The sequence below is a fragment of the Loxodonta africana genome, chromosome 24 (genome assembly GCF_030014295.1).
Source record: "Loxodonta africana isolate mLoxAfr1 chromosome 24, mLoxAfr1.hap2, whole genome shotgun sequence".
Classification (NCBI taxonomy): domain Eukaryota; kingdom Metazoa; phylum Chordata; class Mammalia; order Proboscidea; family Elephantidae; genus Loxodonta; species Loxodonta africana.
In genome coordinates, this window is record NC_087365.1 from 197,107 (window position 1) to 209,645 (window position 12,539).

At 42.8% G+C, this 12,539-nt stretch overlaps 1 protein-coding gene and 1 pseudogene across 1 annotated transcript in view; one reads left to right on the plus strand and one right to left on the minus strand.

Annotated features, from left to right (window-relative positions):
* The window catches only part of NINL (ninein like), a 245,308-nt gene that overhangs the window by 51,960 nt on the left and 180,809 nt on the right, over positions 1 to 12,539 (plus strand). The window lies entirely within an intron of this gene.
* LOC100669196 (UMP-CMP kinase-like) lies at positions 2,264 to 3,756 on the minus strand (annotated as a pseudogene).

Here is a 12,539-nt window from a genome sequence, read left to right on the forward strand (position 1 = left end):
CTATGGTTTTATAGTGTGTTTCGAAAACAGGCATTGTGAGTCCTCCACCTTCTTCAACACTGCCTTAGCTATTTAGAGTCCCTTGTGGAGCAGTGGAAACCCTGGTGGCGTAATGGTTAAGTGCTACAGCTGCAAATCAAAAGGTTGACAGTGCAGATACACCAGGTGCTACTTGGAAACTCTATGAGGCAGTTCTGCTCTGTCCTGTAGGGTCGCTATGAGTTGGAATTGACTCAACGGCAGTGGGTCTGGGTTTGGTTTTTGTGGAGCAGTGGTTAAGAGCTCAGCTGCTAACCAAAAGGAATTCGAATCTGTCAGCTGCTCCTTGGAAACCGTGTGGGGCAGTTCTACTCTGTCTTGTACGGTCACTGAGTCAGAATTGACTCAACAGCAGTGGGTTTCGTTGTTTTTTTTTTTGCCCTTCCAAATTAAGAAGTCCTGGTAGCATAGTTGTTAAAGCATTCAGCTGCCAACCAAAAGGTTGAGATTCAAACCCACCAGCCTGTTCCATGGGAGAAAAGACGTGGCAGTCTGCTTCAGTAAAGATTTACAGCCTTGGAAACCCTGTAGGGGCAAGTCCACTCTGTCCTATAGGGTTACCATGAGTCTGAATCGACTCAGCTACAATGGGGGTTATTGGCTTTTTCATTTCTGCAAAGTAGGCTATTGGAATTTTGATGGGGATTGCACTGAGTTTATAGATTGCTTTGGGAAGTAGCTTAGAAATGCTGAAGTATTAAGGTTGGTTGTTGACTGTGCAGGCCATTTAAAGTAGGGCTGAGGTCTGCTCTGCTGGAACCCAAGAACTGGCTTAAATATTTTATTGGGAGATTTGACATCTTTCCAGATAAACAGCAATCTAATCTAGTCCTTTGGCCATTTTTTGTTTGTTTTTGTCTTTTTGTTGTTAAGTTGTAGGAGTTTTTTATATATTCTGGATATTAAACATTTATCAGGTATCAAGGACAGTTTTTAAAATTTTCATGTTATATTTATTATTTTTCTGACCAAAGTACAATGATTTTTAAATCTTCTTAGACAAATAACTATGAAAAAAGTATTCAAGAAAACAAAATATAAATTTAACTATGAGCATTTCTTCTTCGACTTTATACTAAACCTGTATTTAGTCTAAGAAAACCAAAAACAAAAAGGTCTTTGAAGTGTTATTAAAACTCTAACTGAATCATTTATCACAAATCTAGTGCATGCGTTTCAGGGTGCTATTGCCAGGAATTTTGTTAAAATCAGTTTAATCATTAATAACACTATATAATAGAGCATTAATAACACTATATAATAGAGCATTAATAACACTAATGATAGAGCATTAATAGCACTATATAATACAGCATTAATAACACTAATAATAGCATTCATAACACTATATAATAGAGCATTAATAGCACTAATGATAGAGCATTAATAGCACTATATAATAGAGCATTAATAACACTAATAATAGCATTCATAACACTATATAATAGAGCATTAATAACACTAATAATAGGGCATTAATAACACTATATAATAGAGCATTAATAGCACTAATGATAGAGCATTAATAGCACTATATAATAGAGCATTAATAACACTAGTAATAGAGCATTAATAACACTAATAATAGAGCATTAATAACACTATATAATAGAGCATTAATAACACTAATGATAGAGCATTAATAGCACTATATAATAGAGCATTAATAACACTAATAATGGCATTCATAACACTATAATAGAGCATTAATAACACTAATAATAGGGCATTAATAACACTATATCATAGAGCATTAATAGCACTAATGATAGAGCATTAATAGCACTATATAATAGAGCATTAATAACACTAGTAATAGAGCATTAATAACATTAATAATAGAGCATTAATAGCACTATATAATAGAGCATTCATAACACTATATAATAGAGCATGAATAGCACTATATAATAGAGCATTAATAACACTAATAATAGAGCATTAATACCACTATATGGTAGAGCATTAATAGCACTAATAATAGAGCATTAATAACACTATATAATAGAGCATTAATAACACTAATAATAAAGCATTAATAGCACTAATAATAGAGCATTAATAACACTATATAATAGAGCATTAATAACACTAATAATAGAACCTTAATAGCACTATATAATAGAGGATTAATAACAGTATATAATAGAGCATAAGGAACACAGCCATTAGATGTGATCCTTGCCACCTATCCTCAGTTTTATGTCCAAATAAAGCTGACATTATGCCAGGCTCTGAGCCCCAATATCCCAAACCCAAACTCTGGAAGTAAAGAATATGCCCTGTCATACAACTTTGTACAAGTTGTAAAACAAAGCCCAAATTTTCTTATTTTTCTATAGGAAATGGTCAGTTATTTTATAAATATTAAAACACTTCTAGGAAGTCATTTTATGAGTCAGTTTACCAAACACATTTTGCAAGAAGTAACTACACAAAAAGTTTCTTTGAAATTTGGTCCACAATTTCACTTAACAGGTTGGAAATTTATAATCTGCAAGAAAAAGAGGAACTGGAGATCGCTAATCGTAACACGTTGTAACTAATAAGGGGATATACACATACACTAAAAAGTTTTTCTCACAGAAAGCACAGACTATAAAAGGGGTATTCTTTTTGAATAAACGCAAAAACCAGCTGATATCCTTTGTTTAGTAAGCACCATATGGCAGTGGGTTTATAACTAAAAGTTGAGCCTAAAATCACTGCCTACTCTTGTGACAAAAACAAAACAAAGTAAAAAACCCTAAGATAAAAAAATTTGATTTGTCCTACTACATACCTTCCAGCCATTAGCTGAGTTGTAATTATGAAAGATCAAAATTGCCTTAAAAAGGGGCTGTGATAGCAGCTATCAAAGCAACATTCAAGCATGATTTCAAGGGTCCCTTCAGGTGTAGAGTTAGTCTTTGTCAGAAATCTTTACAACTTTGTCAAAAACTTCATCAACAGATTTACGAGCACTGATTTTCCTGACTTTCCCCATTTCCTCATATAAGTTAGTCATTGGCTTCGTTGACTAAAGATGGGTCTGAATTCTCATTTCCAAGCTTTCTCTGTTGTTATCAGTCCCACCTCTACTCTTTCGCCGCAGATCTGATTATCACAGTCAAAAAACAGAGCGAGAGATGCATCTGCCTTCCCTCCCACGGTCCTGTTCCGACCTTGAAGGTTGTCTTCGTTCCTTGGAAACCCATCAGCAAAGAATTTTCTCTCTGGGCATCGGCAGCAGTTATCTTATCCATTTCCCTCTTTAACAAGCTCAACTGGCACAGTCTTTCCCTCTTAAAGTACTTTTCAGTGAGTTCACCATAGCGAGAGTCTGGGTTCTTTCCTTCATCATGACTCCTGCAGACAGTTGTGTGTAGCCATATTTCTCCACGATGTGGGTATCCTTGGGTCCCCGTGCCAGCGCCCGACTCACCGAGGATGAACACTACCAGCAGCTTCATGAGGTGGCGAGGGCAGAGGAGAAGCGGCCTGTGTGTCAGCAGCGGGAAGCCAAGGCTCGGGACGTGCAGCTGGCAAGGGTTAGGGATAGCTCAGCACCCACCTTATCTCAGCAGGCTGTGAGGGGTGGGGCAGGGGAGGTGTCAGACAGAGGGGTGGGCTGGGCTGGCGCCCACCACAGGCCGCCTCTGTGGAGGTAGAGGTGTTCTTGCTGCCAAGGACAGTTTTTAAATTTGATACCGTTATAATTTTTGGTCTAAAAACCTACTTGTAGGAAAATCAGATATTGTAATTACCAGTTAAAGGAGGTATCAGCTTACTTTTGTAATGTTGAAACTGGAAAGTCCCAGTTGATAAGAATAGCCTCTCAAACCTTATTTCAGAGATAGTTAGGATCTGCATATGCAAAATAAATAGCATGAGTTTAGAAAAACAAGTCTTGAAAGGAGTTAGAATCCTAAAGCTTAGAAATGCTGAAGTGTTGAGGTTGATTGCTGACTGTACGAGACTTTTAAAGTGGGGCCCAGGTCTACTCTGCCAGAACCCTAAACCTGGGTTAAATATTTTATTAGAGGTTTTAAGCCTTTCCAGATAAAGAGTGAACTAACCTAGAATGGTTACCCGTGGGTCAGTGGGTTTTACACAGGGACTTGCTTGGCTTTGTTGCCATTTGCAGAGGTACTCTGGTTTCCCAAGAGATCAGCACGCCCAGACTTCTTAAGAGAGGTCAACGATACTCTTCCCCATGATATTCGTGGCTTTCTCAGGTACACAGATTAAATTCCCTCGTCTCTGTGCATAAATTAAATGGAAACAAACACCTTGCCTGGCTTCTGGACAGCTGCGTTGCCCTGCAGAGTGATGTCTACCTGTTCTGTCTCCAGGGAAGTGATCAGTTTGTTTAGGGGTAGGTTTTTCTCCCTGGATGAAAAAGGCTTTGTTTCACCTGGTGAATTTCCTGCTTGTATTTTAAATTAAACTTTATAGCATTACAATTATTGAGATTCTACTCATTCCAATTTTTAAAAAATCTATCAAAAGCCAGGTATTGGAAATGTTGTTCCCGACTCTGGCCAGTCACGGACTGCCAGCTAGTCTTGTAGGTGCTTTTTATGTGTAAAAATTGTATGTATGTGTGAATCCTGAGGAGGGTTAAATAATTCAGTTTGGATGAACAGGAGACTACAGAGGCCCTTGAGCTGCCCAGGTATCCGATCGTGTTTCTGATTTATAACGAGACGCATTGTTGTGACACCCCCACTTCAGCAGGTGAGCAGGCCTCGGACCTAGGGGAGAGCGAGCAGGGGCACCTGTGGTCTTCGTTGCTGGGGCTGACCCCAAACTCCCAGGAGCCCCTGGAGACTTCCCCTGGGTTTGCTTTCTCCTTTCCTGCGTCTGTGGAGTGTCCAGGAGGGTTCAGACCCTCACACGCAGGCCTGGAGGAACCATCTTGACCCCTGCTCCAAAATCTGCTCAGATAAAGCTCCTGAGGTTGGTGGGCTGGGAAGGGCACAGGGTGTCAGGGATTGAATCATGTCACTCAGAAAACGTGTGCATCAGTTTGGCTGGGCCATGGTTTCCAGGATTGTGTGGTTGGAATCATGTCACTCAGAAAACGTGTGCATCAGTTTGGCTGGGCCATGGTTTCCAGGATTGTGTGGTTGGAATCATGTCACTCAGAAAACGTGTGCATCGGTTTGGCTGGGCCATGGTTTCCAGGATTGTGTGGTTGGAATCATGTCACTCAGAAAACGTGTGCATCAGTTTGTCTGGGCCATGATTTCCAGTATTGTGTGGTTGGAATTATGTCACTCAGAAAACGTGTGCATTATGTCACTCAGAAAACATGTGCATCAGTTTGGCTGGGCCATGGTTTCTAGTATTGTGTGGTTAGAATCATGTCACTCAGAAAATGTGTGCATCAGTTTGGCTGGGCCATGGTTTCCAGGATTGTGTGGTTGGAATCATGTCACTCAGAAAACGTGTGCATCAGTTTGGCTGGGCCATGGTTTCCAGGATTGTGTGGTTGGAATCATGTCACTCAGAAAACGTGTGCATCAGTTTGGCTGGGCCATGGTTTCCAGGATTGTGTGGTTGGAATCATGTCACTCAGAAAACGTGTGCATCAGTTTGGCTGGGCCATGGTTTCCAGGATTGTGTGGTTGGAATCATGTCACTCAGAAAACGTGTGCATCAGTTTGGCTGGGCCATGGTTTCCAGGATTGTGTGGTTGGAATCATGTCACTCAGAAAACGTGTGCATCGGTTTGGCTGGGCCATGGTTTCCAGGATTGTGTGGTTGGAATCATGTCACTCAGAAAACGTGTGCATCAGTTTGTCTGGGCCATGATTTCCAGTATTGTGTGGTTGGAATTATGTCACTCAGAAAACGTGTGCATTATGTCACTCAGAAAACATGTGCATCAGTTTGGCTGGGCCATGGTTTCTAGTATTGTGTGGTTAGAATCATGTCACTCAGAAAATGTGTGCATCAGTTTGGCTGGGCCATGGTTTCCAGGATTGTGTGGTTGGAATCATGTCACTCAGAAAACGTGTGCATCAGTTTGGCTGGGCCATGGTTTCCAGGATTGTGTGGTTGGAATCATGTCACTCAGAAAACGTGTGCATCAGTTTGGCTGGGCCATGGTTTCCAGGATTGTGTGGTTGGAATCATGTCACTCAGAAAACGTGTGCATCAGTTTGGCTGGGCCATGATTTCCAGTATTGTGTGGTTGGAATCATGTCACTCAGAAAACGTGTGCATCAGTTTGGCTGGGCCATGATTTCCAGTATTGTGTGGTTGGAATCATGTCACTCAGAAAACGTGTGCATCAGTTTGTCTGGGCCATGATTTCCAGTATTGTGTGGTTGGAATCATGTCACTCAGAAAACGTGTGCATCAGCTTGGCTGGACCATGATTTCCAGTATTGTGTGGTTGGAATCGTGTCACTCAGAAAACGTGTGCATCAGTTTGTCTGGGCCATGATTTCCAGTATTGTGTGGTTGGAATCATGTCACTCAGAAAACGTGTGCATCAGTTTGGCTGGGCCATGATTTCCAGTATTGTGTGGTTGGAATCATGTCACTCAGAAAACGTGTGCATCAGTTTGGCTGGGCCATGATTTCCAGTATTGTGTGGTTGGAATCATGTCACTCAGAAAACGTGTGCATCAGTTTGTCTGGGCCATGATTTCCAGTATTGTGTGGTTGGAATCATGTCACTCAGAAAACGTGTGCATCAGTTTGTCTGGGCCATGATTTCCAGTATTGTGTGGTTGGAATCATGTCACTCAGAAAACGTGTGCATCAGTTTGTCTGGGCCATGATTTCCAGTATTGTGTGGTTGGAATCATGTCACTCAGAAAACGTGTGCATCAGTTTGTCTGGGCCATGATTTCCAGTATTGTGTGGTTGGAATTATGTCACTCAGAAAACGTGTGCATTATGTCACTCAGAAAACATGTGCATCAGTTTGGCTGGGCCATGGTTTCTAGTATTGTGTGGTTAGAATCATGTCACTCAGAAAATGTGTGCATCAGTTTGGCTGGGCCATGGTTTCCAGGATTGTGTGGTTGGAATCATGTCACTCAGAAAACGTGTGCATCAGTTTGGCTGGGCCATGGTTTCCAGGATTGTGTGGTTAGAATCATGTCACTCAGAAAATGTGTGCATCAGTTTGGCTGGGCCATGATTTCCAGGATTGTGTGGTTGGAATCATGTCACTCAGAAAACGTGTGCATCAGTTTGGCTGGGCCATGATTTCCAGGATTGTGTGGTTGGAATCATGTCACTCAGAAAACGTGTGCATCAGTTTGGCTGGGCCATGGTTTCCAGGATTGTGTGGTTGGAATCATGTCACTCAGAAAACGTGTGCATCAGTTTGGCTGGGCCATGATTTCCAGTATTGTGTGGTTGGAATCATGTCACTCAGAAAACGTGTGCATCAGTTTGGCTGGGCCATGGTTTCCAGGATTGTGTGGTTGGAATCATGTCACTCAGAAAACGTGTGCATCAGTTTGGCTGGGCCATGATTTCCAGTATTGTGTGGTTGTCCTCCGTTTTGTGATTGTAGTTTTATGTTGAAGAGCATGAGGGTGGGATTGTAACCCCCTTACCCAGGTTACATTCCTAATCCGATGTAAAGGGAGTTTCCCTGGGGTGTGGCCTGCACCACCCTTTATCTCTCAAAAGATAATAAAGGAAAGGGAAGCAGGCCCAGAGTTGGGGACCTCATACCACCAAGAAAGAATGCAGTGCCAGGAGCAGGGCTTATCTTTTGAATCTGAGGTTCCTGTGCTGAGATGCTCCCAGACCAAGGGAAGACTGATGACAAGGACCTTCCTCCAGAGCCCACAGAGAGAAAGCCTTCTCCTGGAGCCAGCGCCTCGAATTCGGAATTCTAGCCTACTGAACTGTGAGAGAATAAACTTCTCTTTGTTAAAGAAATACTCGTGGTATTTCTGTTATAGCATCAGTCGGTGACTAAGACACAGGGCTCAGGCAGGCTGTCGTTTCCCGAGTGTTGTGTAATTTAAGTAGGATGCTTTTCCACCGGGATGGGGGCAAGGAGGCAGAGAGGCAGAGGCAGTTTTGTAGTGCAACACCTTTGGAAACAGGATTTGAGCTGCATGAAGACTGAGCTTGTGGTGTCAGGGTGGTGTAATGAGGAGAAATAGCAGTTTTGTGTGTTGGGTGCCTGGTATTTTCTATAGCCGTCCACTGGCAGCCTAGTTTGACTGGCAAGAAAGCATAGGTGGAACTTGCCTGGAGCCCAGCAGCCCATGAGAGGGCTGGCATCTCGGCCTCGTGGCACAGTGCAGGGCGAGGGCCTCACCTCACTCGAGCTATGCAGGCAGCACCGCTAACTTCGCAGCTTTATTTTGGATTGGCTTTGCACATGTCAGAAAAGCTCTGGTGCTTTTTTAAACAATCCACACCAAACCCTTGGCCTCTCTCCATTTTCCTTGGGAGATTGAAAATGGCCATTCTGTAGTGGATACACTTCCCAGCTCCTTCAGGGACGGCCGGGTGCTTGGAGACTTGAGGGCCAGCACTCACTGAAGGGAGTCACCTCTGAGCACATCCATTGTCATGTACTTACTGGACCCCAAGAGGCAGAACTTACATCACTTGATCAAATATTGAAATCCAGGTGAAAGGTTATTTGGCAACAGGCTGATTCTGAGAACCCTTGCCTGACTGGCAAGCAGCGCTTGTCACTCACTACCTGTTGCCCTCACCCTCCCCGCACAGGACTGTCAGCACCACAGCCACTAGAGGTCAGGCCATATCCGAGCATGGGACAGGTACATTCCATGTGTCTGAGTTCCAGGTGGCAGCGTCAGCTCATGACTTTCATGTTGGAAAAGTCCCAGCGTGGCTGTTCACATCTGGTAACGGGTCTATGGAGCCAGCCAGCACTCCTTACCCAGGGAAAGCTTGGTGAACTGATTGAGCTCTAAAGAGCAAATTTTGGTTTAATTCATTTTGTAAGGAAAATAAAAATATACCATGAAGCATTTTTTTTTAACTTTTATTGAGCTTCAAGTGAACGTTTACAAATCAAGTCAGTCTGTCATATATAAGTTTATATACACCTTACTCCATACTCCCACTTGCTCTCCCCCTAATGAGTCAGCCCTTCCAGTCTCTCCTTTTGTGACAATTTTGCCAGCTTCCAACTCTCTCTATCCTCCCATCCCCCCTCCAGACAGGAGATGCCAACATAGTCTCAAGTGTCCACCTGATACAAATAGCTCACCCTTCATCAGCATCTCTCTCCTACCCACTGTCCAGTCCCTTCCATGTCTGATGAGTTGTCTTCGGGAATGGTTCCTGTCCTGTGCCAACAGAAGGTTTGGGGACCATGACCGCCAGGATTCCTCTAGTCTCAGTCAGACCATTAAGTATGGTCTTTTTGTGAGAATTTGGAGTCTGCATCCCACTTATCTCCTGCTCCCTCAGGGGTTCTCTGTTGTGCTCCCTGTCAGGGCAGTCACCATGAAGCATTTTTGTAAGAGGCGAGTTTCTTAACCAGGCAGTCAGACAGACAGCAACAGTAGACACTCAGAACTGGAATGGGATACTCCTTCTGTGGAGGGGAAAGGGAGCAACTGCCAGTGCAACACTTACTTGGGATGTCTCAGACACAAGCAGATATGAGGAATACTCACAGCCTTCTATTTCTTCCCTCAGAGGAGGAAAAGGAGATGGAAACACACAAGTCCTTGGCATGGCTGTCATGGGATCGTCCCACAAGGAGGGTGGTAAACAAGGTTGAAGGATCCCTCACACTACTTCTGCAGGTTTGAGGGGTTTATTATGTATCTCTCAGTGTCTGGCTGGGTCATGCAGCCTTCCTTCAGGTAACCACCTGTTATGGATTGTATTTTGTCCCAAAAAAAGGTATATCAATTTGGCTAGACCATGATTCTCAGTATTGTGTTGTTGCCCACCATTTTGTGATCTACTGTAATTTTCGTGTGTTGTAAATCCTAATCTCTGCCTGTGGTTAATGAGGCAAGATAAGGTTATGTTAAAAAAGATCAAGATGGGATGCAACACCCTTACTTAGGTCATGGGCCTGATCCACTATAAGGGGAGCCTCCCTAGGGTGTGGCCTGCATCACCTTTTATCTTTCAGGAGATAAAAGGAGAGAGAAGGGAGCAGAGAAATAGGGACTTCATACCACCAAGAAAGAAGCGTCAGGATTGGAGCATGTCCTTTGGACCCAGGGTCCCTGTGCTGAGAAGCTCCTAGACCCAGAGAAGATTGATGACAAGGACTTTCCCCTAGAACGGACAGAGAAAGTCTTCCCCAGGATCTGGCACCCTGAATTTGTACTTATAGCCTCCTAAACTGTGAGAGACTAAACATCTGTTTGTTAAAGCCATCCACTTGTGGCATTTCTGTTATAGCAGCACTAGTTAACTAAGACACCCTGGCCCATAGCCTTCATCAGCACAGGCACTGGTCTCAGCTCTTCACTGTCCATGGGGGAGAGGCTGGACCTTGGAGTGCGAGCCACCGTAACCAAGGGTGAAATAGCACCTTTCAGCTGCTGTACAGGACTCTGGGAAGTCCACTCTTGATCGTAAAAGAGACAGAGTGTCCTGAGGCACTGGAGCTGCCTCCCCTGAGAAGTGCATCACCAAGTGCTTCCACCTCCTGCCCAAGTCACTCTGCTGGTCACATGCCAGCATGGGGCCTGCTGATCCTTTCCCTTAGGCCCCCCAGAAGCCACCACTTCCTGGCTGCCACACTGACAGCACAGGCCCTTCATCCTGAGCCTGACCATTTTTCTGTGTAGCACCTGTACTGTTTTTTTTTAATTTATTTTATGGAAAGTATACACAGCCAAAGATATATTTCATCAATTTCTACATGTACAACTTAGCAACATTAATCACATTCTTCAAGTTGTGCTACCATTTTCACTATCCTTTTCTGAATTCCTCCGCCACCATTGTCTTAAACTCACTGCCCCTTAAGGTTCCTATCCAACCTCTCAAGTTGGCCATTGTCCGTTTGATCTCAGGTGGATAATTCTTTAAAAGACCACAATGCTCAAAGCAGACATACTTTACTAATTAAGGTATTTTTTCATTCAAAGAAGACCTCAAGGAATAGCCTTGGTTTAAGGTTTAAAGTTTAGAGATTATCTCAGGGCAGCAGATTCAGGATTCATCCAACCTCAGTGGCTCCAGAAATTCTTGATTCCATGAGAATTTGAAACTCTGTTTTGTATTTTCCCCCCTTATATCAGTATTCTTCTATAGAATCTTTGATATATTTTCTTCCATCCTTTGATTTTTAATAAATTTACGTCTTTTTTCTAAGATGTGTCTTTCATAGACAGCATATTGATGGATCCTGTTTTTTAATCCATCCTGCCACTCTGTGTCTCTTTATGGGTGCATTTAAGGCATTTATGTTCGCTGTAATTACTGACAGGTGTATGTTTATTGCTGTTGTTTTTATAGTGCTTTTTTTGTGGTGCTGATGTTTTCTTTGCTCCTCCTACTCTCCTGTACTGAATTCCTTTTGTTTGTGAATTTTTTTTCCATTTCTTTTGCTTTTACGGAGACTTTGTTTTTCTTCTTTATTTTGATGAGTAGGTTTGTTAACTTTCTTTGTGGTTACCTTGAAATTTACCCTTATCTTCCTAGGTTTGAACCAATTTATTATTATTTGGTATCAACTTGCCTTCCTCGCCATTAGAAAGTTCTATACCTACACCGTTTATTCCCTCTTTTATTGTTCTGACGTCATTTACAGATTAACCTCTCTGGTTCCTTGTTGTAATTCTTTGCTTTTGGACAGTCCTTGAGAGTTCATTTTCTAGGTTGATTTCTGGCTGGTATGATATTGCTTCCGAGGTTCAGGCTGTGGTCTGCTGTTATTTGTTCTCAAACCGAAGGACTCCCTGTCCTGGGAATATGACAGGAATACTACAAGTGGATGGCTTTACCAAAGAGAAATTTATTTTCTCACAGTCTAGTAGGTTACAGGTCCAAATTCAGGGCATCGGCTCCAGGGGAAGGCTTTCTCAGGCTCAGGGGACCCCGTGTCCAAAGGATGTGCTCTGCTCCTGGTGCTGCTTTCTTGGTGATATGAGGTCCCCAACTCTCTGCGTGCTCCTCCTTCCTTTTATCTCTTGAGATATAAAAGGTGGTGCAGGCCACACCCCAGGGAAACTCCCTTTGCCTTGGATCAGGGAGGTGTTACAATCCCCCTCTAATCCTCTTTAACATAAAATTACAATCACAAAACGGAGGACAACCACACGTGGCCTAACCAAGTTGATACACACATTTTTTGGGGAATATAATTCAATCAGCGACACTCCCTTTAATAATTCTTGTAAGTTTGGTTTTTACATGTTCCCTTAATTTTTGTTTATCTGGAAATGTCCTAATTTTACCATCACACTGGAACGAGAGTTTTGCAGGATGTGTTATTCTTCATTGGTTTTTTTTTTTTTCTTTCAAGGTTTTATATATGTCATCCCATTGCCTTCTTGCCTGCATGGTTTGTGCTGAATAATCAG